This window comes from Gekko japonicus, unplaced genomic scaffold, assembly GCF_001447785.1.
Source record: "Gekko japonicus isolate JY-2015 unplaced genomic scaffold, Gekko_japonicus_V1.1 scaffold265, whole genome shotgun sequence".
NCBI classification, from domain to species: Eukaryota; Metazoa; Chordata; class Lepidosauria; order Squamata; family Gekkonidae; genus Gekko; species Gekko japonicus.
Genome location: NW_015176459.1, coordinates 764,004 through 774,439, shown reverse-complemented (window position 1 = coordinate 774,439; position 10,436 = coordinate 764,004). Strand labels below are relative to the sequence as shown.

General features: G+C 41.8%; 1 protein-coding gene across 2 annotated transcripts in view; it reads right to left on the bottom strand.

The window, feature by feature from the left end:
• The window catches only part of STAG2 (stromal antigen 2), an 86,327-nt gene that overhangs the window by 74,837 nt on the left and 1,054 nt on the right, over positions 1–10,436 (bottom strand). Inside the window, exon 1 of one of the 2 annotated variants that reach the window (XM_015426988.1) lies at positions 8,579–8,620. The exons of the other annotated variant lie outside the window; for it this stretch is intronic. The gene's annotated coding sequence lies outside the window, so the exon portion shown is untranslated. Of the gene's footprint in view, positions 1–8,578; positions 8,621–10,436 lie in introns of those variants that run through there. 2 annotated transcript variants of the gene reach the window in all.

The following is a 10,436-nucleotide window of genomic DNA, read 5'->3' as shown; positions in this document are numbered from 1 at the left end:
CAGGGGTGTGCAGCTGTTTGGCGCGCTTTGGAATGCCATCCTCGCCTTGCTCTGCTGGTTGAGCGTCGGCCACCGCCACGCCCTCTATCTCCGGAGTGGAGAGAAATCCATTGCTATTCTCTCTTAATGCCATGGAAGGTCGTCTGTGAGATCCCCCTCCCATTAAGAGAGCAACCGGCCCGGCAATGCTCAACCTCCAAAGGGGGAGGGGGGGGAGAAAAGAGGATAACATATAGGAAGAAAGAAGAAAAGGATTTGATTTTTTCTTAAGTTTCTTCAGAGAGAGGGAACAGCAAAGATGGAAGGAGAAAGTGAAAGTAAGTTAACTCAGAAAGATAAGGTTAGGCAGAGCCTACACCTAGCTGCTCTCCCTTCTGAGGCAGGAAAAGAACTGAGCCTAGGGTGACTCGCACTACAGGAAACAGGAAGTAATTGAAATTAGTCCTGCCTCCCTAAGTGATGGATGGGAATCACCCACAAGATGTCCTCCACCTCAGAGGGAGAACTGGCTTTTACAACACATCCCCCAACTGGATGGGGATTGTGCATGTACTCCCCCTGTCCAATTCAAGAGGTGGTGATTCACACCAAGCACTTTTTAAAAAGACTAACATTCCATCAATCAGCTGCTTGGAAAAACTTCCCACTATTTGAAGGGGCTCATGTAAATGCCCTGCCCCAACTGCTCCATGTGTAATCTACTGGATCAGTGCGTATATCTTTTTTTTTTTTTGCCTACCAATGCCTGAAGTTCTAGAGCAGCAGGAAGCCATCTGTTCCAACACATTTTTTTCAGCAGTTAAAGTCATAAATTTGCTAGCTCTCCATTAACTGGAAAGAGGAGGTGGAGAGAGAAGATGTACAAACTGGCTGCAACAAATCAACTACAGACATAACGACAATAACAAGCCATAGCTTAATTTCCTCCTTCCAGCTAAACAAGCTCTGCTGTCAAACTATGTACATTTCTGGAAAGCTTGTGGACAGCATCTATGGATTTTCATCACAGGTTTATGCCACGCACACCGTATAAACAGGTTTTATATTACACATCAGTAGTTCTAGCCGTTACAGCTAAAAATGAAGTCTCAACTGATCTGCTTAACAGAAGTCCAACACTGACAACACTCACATATCCAAAGGTTTTGATAATGTATTTAATTCATTTATAGTACCACACTTTTCTCCCCAATGGGGACCCAAAGTGGCTTACATCATTCTCCATTTTATACTCAAAAACCCCTATGAAAGTAGGTTAGACTAAGAGGCATTTGACTGGCCCAAGGTCACTCAGCAAACTGCATGGCACAAGTAATTATTTGAACCTGGGACTTCCATATACTAGTCCATCACTCTTAACCACTATACCACATTGAATCTTGAGGAAAATGGAATCCCATTACTACAGAGCAGCCACCAACAATGCACCTTGCTTGAATGTCATGTATGGGGCAGAAACAGCATAGTTAAGAGGGAACTCATCTTACTGGTTACACTAAAACTGTCCCAAATTGAAGTTTAGTATCATTGGAAGGCAATTTCCAACAGGTAGTTAGTCAAACCAGTTCAAGTGTGGAAGTAAATAATAGCAACCAATAACATCAACAAACAGGAAACACTCTAAAAACAAGAACAAAGAGCATCCAGCAACAAAGAATGTAAAACATACAGGAGCACAAACCAACATTAAACAGTTGCTAAAGCAAGGCCTAACAACAGTAAGTATGAAAGTATTTACATCATATATATATATATATATATATATATATATATATATGGAAGTATTTACAACTTGCAGGATTAGGAAGGGCCTGGGAGACGGAGCTACCCTTCTACTCTGGACCTAGGATGAAACTATCTACAAACAGATACTTGTATATCTGGATAGCATACCATCACACACATAATTATTTATGAATCCAAGATTTCTGGTTTAACAGCACCAAGCCAACACTTGATCTTTAACCACAGCGATGTTGGCACAGGAGCTCTAGCCAAAAGGAACAGATGGTCTGCTGAACCTGTATGAGATCATCATGTTAGGCCAGAACATGTAGTACATCAGAGGACTATAAAAGTTTTTCAGTCAGGCTTGCTCTCATATCTAGGCAACAAGAGAGCTCAGCTTGCTAGTGTTCCTTGCCACAGTGTTCTTTCACTAAACCCAGTCTTGCTTTGCTCCCTGAAAAAATACACAGAGACACTACCTTGACAGTAGTTAGATCAGGCATTGCACCCATCAGGGAAGCAGAAATGTTCTCTAAGGTATGTAATAGTTGCATCTTCTAGGCATCATCCAAAAAGGCAACCAAAGAAAGAACATCTGTTCTGGAAGAAATTTCACTGACTTGTATCCAAGCACACATTTCTAAAGAGTGGATGGCAATTTCCACCAATTACCCCCTTCCATGAGAAATATCCACTTTACTCCCTGTGCTGGTCCAAAGGATCCACTGACCCTCATGAACAAAAATGGGGGGGAAGGTTAATCAGGAAACTGCAGTTGGCTGGGAATTGGTAGAAACTGCCACCCACTCTTTGTAACTGTGTATTTGTATATAGGCAAACCTAATAAGGTAACAATAGACAACAAATAGTTTTTTACTAGGAAACAAATTTCTTCCTTTATGGGAAATTATATCCATCTATATATTACTCTTATTAGGAGAAGTTGACTGAGGCTTTCAATCTGGCACCAGTTCCATGGTTCCTTTTCATAAAATCAAGAGAGATGAAAACACAGATAACGTCACATTGATAAATACGTAAAAAAACCCACCATATAACCAAGAATGCAACCAAAAAGATCACTTAACACTAGTTCATGGCTATGCCCAAGTTTCCACAAAGAATAGCATGCAGAGTTCTCTTCCTGACGCTATCAACAATGAGAGTTTTTAGCACAATCACTACATAAGAGTCAACTGTGGGATGTTATCAATGTAGCTACCACACTGCTCTGGGCCTGCTTCAGCAGGGAGAGCGGGGTATAAATTGAATAAATAAAATAAAATAAATAACCCATTGGACACAACTGTAACAGCAAGTATTTTGCTGAACTAGATATAATTAAACTTTAAAATGCATTGATGTATTAACTAAAGAATGTAGAAAAGGGTTGCCTGCCTTCCTAGTTATAGGTAGCTACTTTCTTTTTTCTGCAGCCCAATCCTTCCCAAAATATCAACCATACTGTGTGCCACCACAACTGTAGGGAAGCCTGGGGCAACACAAAGCGATTTCTGTCTCTTCTCCAGTCTGGAAAGGAGGAGAAGTGGTAAACGGAAACTCCTCTGTACTTTACTGAAACTACTACTGGGCTATATTTTCGTTTCTATGAATGAGGCCCATGCTACTTTTTGGCATTTTTAAAAGCAACACTATGAATCCAAAGATTACAGTTCTGACAAAATGCAACTTCAGAGCCATCTTCTCATTAAATCGTTTTTTAAAATGTATTTGTATGCATTATCTGACTTAAAATCCAGTAGTTTTGTAATGTGATTGTTTTATTCCTCAACATGTTACTTATTCCCACAATTTTAGTGAGCAATATAATGGCTGTGTGAAGAAAATGCAAAATATTATGTCAACTGAGGTGGTGAAAAAACATATCCTTTAGTGTTCAGTATGCTAAAGAAACATTATATTATCCTTAGCTTCATTATACCAGTACATTTCTGGCAACTCTGTATTACACACATTGTGTGATTACTAAAGCCAGAAGATTTCTTTCATTATACAGTAATAATCATTATTTTGCCCTCAAAAAAACACAAAACAAAGTCCATTATACTGCATATCAATTTTCCAAAGTCAGAATACTAATTCAAATTTTAAGCAGGCTCTGCTCATTCTTGTGAATGTCGTGAATATGCAAAAGCACTGATAATTGCTAAATATTTTCCACCAATTTGAAATAACTCCAACTGTAAGGGGGAGAGGCTTGTTTCAAATTCTGTTTCCAGCAACAAAATCTATGGGATTCATGTTTTTGGCACCAACTACGCCAAAGCAAAAACAAATCTCTACCATTTCTATATTGCACAGAATCATAGGACCTGAATAAATATCCATAAATCCACCTGCCAGCTCATCAAGGTAAATGCCCCTGAAAAACAGATTGCCCAGCAGTAGTCGGATCCCCTTGCCAGAGTTCTCATTTACCCCTAGAGTCTGAAGAGGGTAAAAACAACAGGAGTCTCTTCTGTGCAGAGATTCCTACAGGTGCTTACCTTCACCATAGACCTGTGCAAATGTGACCCTATCTTTCTCTTAAGACTTCTGTATATGCAAGAGGACTCAGGGAAGAGGAGATGGGAATCATGGATAATGGCTGGTTAGTAAGTCAAGTCATCATCTTGGATCTCAGGGGAGGGGAGACACATTTGTGGATCTCTGGGATGTAATAGGCTATTTCTCTCCACCCTGTAGGTCTCTCCTTAAAATTCATTTTCATAAAAACATTAGCACTAAACTGGAAAAAAAGCAGCCAGAAAAAACTGAATCTCTCCCCTTCAATAGAACGACCATTGGTACTTACCATAAAGGGTCCTTCTCCTCTGAGGTCAGGAGGACATCTCCATGGGTTATTCCCATCATTCCTTTAGGGAGGCAGGAAACACTTTTTTCCTCTTCCTCAGAGGGAGAACTTGCCCATCATTCAACATGGTGAAGATGTAACATACAGGCACTCCAAACCAAGATTATCCAGGTCTGATTACCAATTTAGATTAATGACCAATCAACATTTCATGAGTTTCCATGATTCATCTATTGCATGTTTGTATTCTGGCAACAGCTAACCAGCGGTCAAAAAGAAGCTGATGAGGAGGACATGACAGCAATGTCTATTCATTGTTGTATGCCTATTGTAGCGATCAAGGCTGTATATACCTATCATGATTAAATGTTCATAAACTTATCTAACCCATTTAAAAACTACTCCTGCTATTAGTCATTCCAAAGCAATTAATTCCAAGAAATCATATACCACATGAAGCAGCACTCCATTTGCCTTAAGCCTGGTGCCCACTGAGTTCAGTGAACACCCACTGAATTTTAAGGGTGAATAATTTATCTAACATAAATCCCGTTTCACCCTTTTGGTATAATTTTAAGCTTAGCTACCCCCCCCCCTTTAAGTGAGGTAACAAAAATTGCATATATTCAAAATGTAGGCACAACTTAGGCCTATATAACAGCATTACAGGTTTTTTCTCACTTTCACAACTGTTAAGATTGCACACGCTTTTCACTTCTGCCACAGGCATCTCAATGCATCTCCCAAGACCCACAGCTTAACTAGCCAAACCTCCTTTAGAACCTAAAAATTATGTGCGGGAAGGTTAGGGTTATTTTGTTTCCAAGTAGGTTAACTAAACAGACAGAAATACAGGAAATGTTCAACTATTTAACAGCCAACATTATAATTTACTCTAATCACCAAACAGGAGGAACGAGACAAACACAGCACTATCCACTGAAGAGTCACAGTTTAGGCACATGTATTTCTTTCAACCAAAAACCTGAGAGATCCTCCAGCATTGATGGGACTACAGAGAATTCAGTCACAATGACATCCTCTACTGGTAATGGCCCGTAACATGGATAGACAGAAGGCTTAGAGAGAGAATCTTCATGTCATCATCGGCCAAAAAAGCCCTAGGCTAAACAGCAGGGGAAGTCTTAGGTAAACCCTTTCCAAACCCCACATTTCAATGTCACAGAGCTGAAAGTAGACCACATAGCCCACATATTAGTGCAAAGACTTGAATGCTGCTCCACCCTCCTGACACCAAAGGATAGCAAGATACCATGCCCTTGCCATGGGCAGTAGGTTACCTCATTAGACTAGTCAACTTACTGAGACCACTGTCCATTTTTTCTTGTTGTTTTTTGCCTTCGAGTCACAGCCAACTTATGGCGACCCCGTAGGGTTTTCAAGCAAGAGGCATTCAGCAGTGGTTTGCCATAGCAACCCTCGTCTCTCCTGGCGGTCTCCCATCCAAATACTAACCAGGGCCAACCCTGCTTAGATTCCAAGATCTGACAAGATCAGACTACCCTAGGCTATCCAGGTCAGGGGTCACTGTCCATACACCTACCAAAAGTCTCCAAGTCTTTATCAGAAGAAAGCTGCTCATTACAATCTGTAAATCATAGCAAAACCATCTACTAATGGACAGCAACAACACTAAAAACTTCATGTCTTGCTACAAGTAGCAGTTCTAATAGTTTTACATTATATTCCCATAAGAAAACAAAGCAAATGTCTGAAAAGATTATAAAAATGTGTAACACCTGGTTGTCAGATACACTCCAAGAATAATTATGAATGAGTCATCTATAAATGAGCAGCTAGATTAATGATATTCTGTAGCATCTACTTGTGCTTAAGACTTAATTAACAAAGTGGATAAAAGAGCAGGGTGTACACTTACCAATTTGGTATGTGACCCAACCCTAATAAGGAAGAATTACACAGCAAAATAAACAGGAGGATTTGGCCTGCACTATGTAAAACTCACAACAATATTAAGGGCATAATCAAATAAGTTTGCAAGACCTGAGCAAGATGGTTAACCATAGGGTGTTCTGGAGGTCATTTATTCATAGGGTCACCATAAGTTGGAAGGGAACTGGCTGCACTTAACACATATTCACAAAACAACAAACAATAAATAGGAGACACTGACCTAACAAGTAATGGCAAATAAAGATCTGGATTCCAAATTGTGTTTTAACAAAACCTTATAGAATGCAACATGACACCTGTAGCTGATTGCGCAAATAAAACAATACTACATATTCAAGCAAGGGCACATCTTACACTTTGTAACGTGTCCAATTTTTTCCACACTTAGAAGCTCTGGGTATCCTACAGTGACACCAATGATCAAATACTGTCTAAGCGAAAAGAGATAGTTGTTAAGACGCTACACAGAATCACATACACACAAGAACTTGATTCTTTCATAGCAAAATACAACCCCATATTTTCAAAGCAGGTAGTCACGTATCCAAGCTAATAATCAACTGAACCCTTTACAGCCTGGCATAAAACTTTTACAACCTTACCAAACTGGAGCCATAGTATTTTAACAGAAATTATTGTTAGTAGCATCAACAACTTCTCACCAATGCATTTGCAAACAATGGATCATATGAAAGGGGCATCCAGCACAAGTAAATACACTACCAGTTGGAAAGTTACTGATCCTTCTCTTACTTGATGGAACCCCTCCACCCACAACTTGTTAAAATGTAATTAGCATGCAGTCTTCCAATGATTAACTTTCCTGCCAGTTAACCTGCATAGACTGAGTATATTTTGACTTTTTGACTTTGACTTTTGACTTCGACTGGGTATATCAACCATATCTTTCATCAAAGTTACCATATATATCACAAAATGGGTAAAAACAGTTTTAAAGAGCAACAACTGAAATAAAGTAATCAGACAACAGTTTAATTAAACTTCCACCAGTGTTCCTCAGCTAGAACTGACCATTTAGACAATGTTTTTTGCAAAACCTGCACTAAACTAGAAACATAACTTTAAAATCACTGACTCCCAGTACAACATGGATGATTCCTAAATGGTTTTTGTACGCTTAGGGCTCTTGTGCATCCTCCCCTCTGCATTGGAATGAATGTCACAACATTTATTCTACTTCTATGGTGCTCAAAAACATTTTGTGGGTTTGAATTTTGGATATCTAGATCTGCAAATCAGAAGTCTGAAGGAGCATCACATTACCCACAGAGAAGCTATTTCAGTGGCATACCACTGTACTGATGATTCTTATGCAAACACTTTGCCAGGAATCTAAGGCTCTATAAATGGAGAAATGTCACTTGCATCATCAACAATTTAATTTCTTGTTTGCTGCACAAACATAAACAAAATAATCACTGCATGCTTTCACAGATGGCAGAATCACAAGAATTGCTAATAACTTTAACACTTTGTCACAAACATGCTTGACACCACAGATTAGACACACTGTTACAAAATATAAACCTTAACTTTGTTCAAAGCTCTAGGACATTATCTTCAACAGAAAGGTTTTGACCCACAAATAGGAAACCATCCCACCTTATGGTGGGTGACAACAAAAAGTACTACCAAAATTTTGCTTGTTTCGGAGTACTTTATTTGCTTATTTAAAATAAGGGGGCAGAAAGACTACAAAACTTAAATGAGGGAGGAGTCATACATAACATACAATTGCCATAGTTTTCATATTTCAGTTTGGGTCTAACGGTGAAAAGTAGATGTCTATTTAACTAGCCCTTGAGCCTCTGTGAGAAAGGCAGGGTATAAATGAACAAATAGACACGTTTTCAGTAAAGGCTCCTCCACTACCTAGTTTCCCGAGCACTATTACTCAAGAAATAGATCAGTATCTTTCCTCCCTTATGGTAGCAGGATACTGAGTTGAACCGGAAAGATTCAGAGACACCAACTTTTTTCATCATAGAAACACCCAAGTCTCAATTTCAAACCAGAGTCTCCAAATATCCAACAATTACACAAAAGCAAACGAATATCTTATTTAAAAGCACTTTCTACCTTTGGAAGCAGTGCTTGGCTGAGCTGGCTGGACAATCAGAGCTAGTTCTTTAACAAGGCTCATTCTGGGAGAAAGTATATGAAATTGCACCACACTGAGGGCAAACCCCAGTCGTTTTGCAGCCAGAGACACTTCTATGTTCAAGGCCCATCCGCACATGTTTTCAAAGCCCAGTCCCCTTCCTCAAGTGCACTTAAGCCCGCTGTGTTCTTGCCTGGGAGAAGGAAGCTAGAGGCTTCTGCTAGCGTGGCTGACCAATCCGAGAAAGCAAAAAGGAGAGGGCGGGTGATTTCTGTGAAGATGGAAACACACACAAGAGGCTGTCGAGTAGGCCCCATCAGAACGGCGTGTGACGCACTTCGGTAACTTGACTCCCCGCCCGCTCCCACCCACAACCATGGTGCTAACAAAACCCCTCCTTTCTTCTACAGGAGCGCCGACAACAACAGAGAATTTGGCTCGGCAGGTCACCTCGGGCGCCTCAAAGGGGAAAGGAGCCGACATCGAGGGGCGGGGGGGGGAGGAGGAGGGGCCCCAGCAAGGCTTCGCCTAGAAACAAGTATGGGGTGTGGCAATCAAACGCACCTCCTCCCCGACAGAAGGGAACTACCGAATAAGGACTACGGCCGCGCTGAGGAAAACCTAAAGGACAAACGGTCGGGGCACCCAAGATTTCTTGTAATGCCCGCCAGGGAGTTATTGCCGCCCCCCTCCCCGCCAGGATTAAAAATGGGATATAATAGATACGATATGCACCCGGTCGTAAGAAGTCACCCCTTAAGTCACTGAAAAGGGCTGTTTAGCAACAGCGTACGACGCTTCAAGATGTGCCCCCCCCCAGCCACTCTGCTAACAATCTAACCCTATGTAGGAAACCCCAATCATCGGCGTAACCACAAAGAAGCGCGCCTGCAGCTCGGAAAACAGCCGGGCTTCCCATCGCAGGCCGTGTGACCTCATCATTTTCACTCACACACACACACCCCACGCACACACTGAACGAGGTCACTGATGGAGGGTGGGTGAAGCGGGGCCAAAATGCGACCGCTACAGAGGGACCACTTCCTACCTGGGCAAGGATCGGCTGAACTGCTGCGAGTGCCGAGAAAGGGGGTGGGGGACAAGCTAGTGCCTAAAACAAAAGTGGCGCCAAAAAAACCCCACTAAACAGCCTTCTTCCGCCCCCTCTTCCCTCCCACCCGGCAACGACCCAGCGGGGCTCCCTGCAGCACGCGGACATCAAAAAGTCAACCGGGACATTTTGCCCTCAGATTCTCTTTCTCCCCTCCCCGAATTGAAATGGACCCGAGAGGAACTGAAAGGCGGGGAAGAAAGACCGGGAAGGGGCAAAGATGTGCCTGGGGCGCCAATTCTGGGCGCGTTTACTTGGGAGTAAGTCTCACTGAATGCGGAAGGTCGGGATAAAAGCCCCTATAAAAGAGATCTTCAGTTAAAACCAGAGGAGGTGAAATATTCTTCCCGCTCCCTCCAATGCTAACAAATTATTATTATTGGCCAAAAAAAAAAAACTCCAGCAAAGTTCCTCCTCCGGCGCATTCCCACACCACCCGTCTCTTTCCAAAGTCACGAGACGGAAAAGTTCCAGATATTTGCAACTCGGTCCTAAGCGTGTTGAGTCAAAGGCCCACCGAACCCAACTTCTGGCTTACAGGTCACAACATTTCAGCCTTTTGAAACAAAACTAGTACGTAAGCCCTTACACACACATGTCAGACGACAAACAGAATTTCTCTCTCGCACACACACAAATACCGACACGTCTCCCTTCTCCAAGCAGCAGAGACTGTCAAGTGGAGGCTTCTGTTTACACACTGCCCCCCCCCCCACCACAAATCC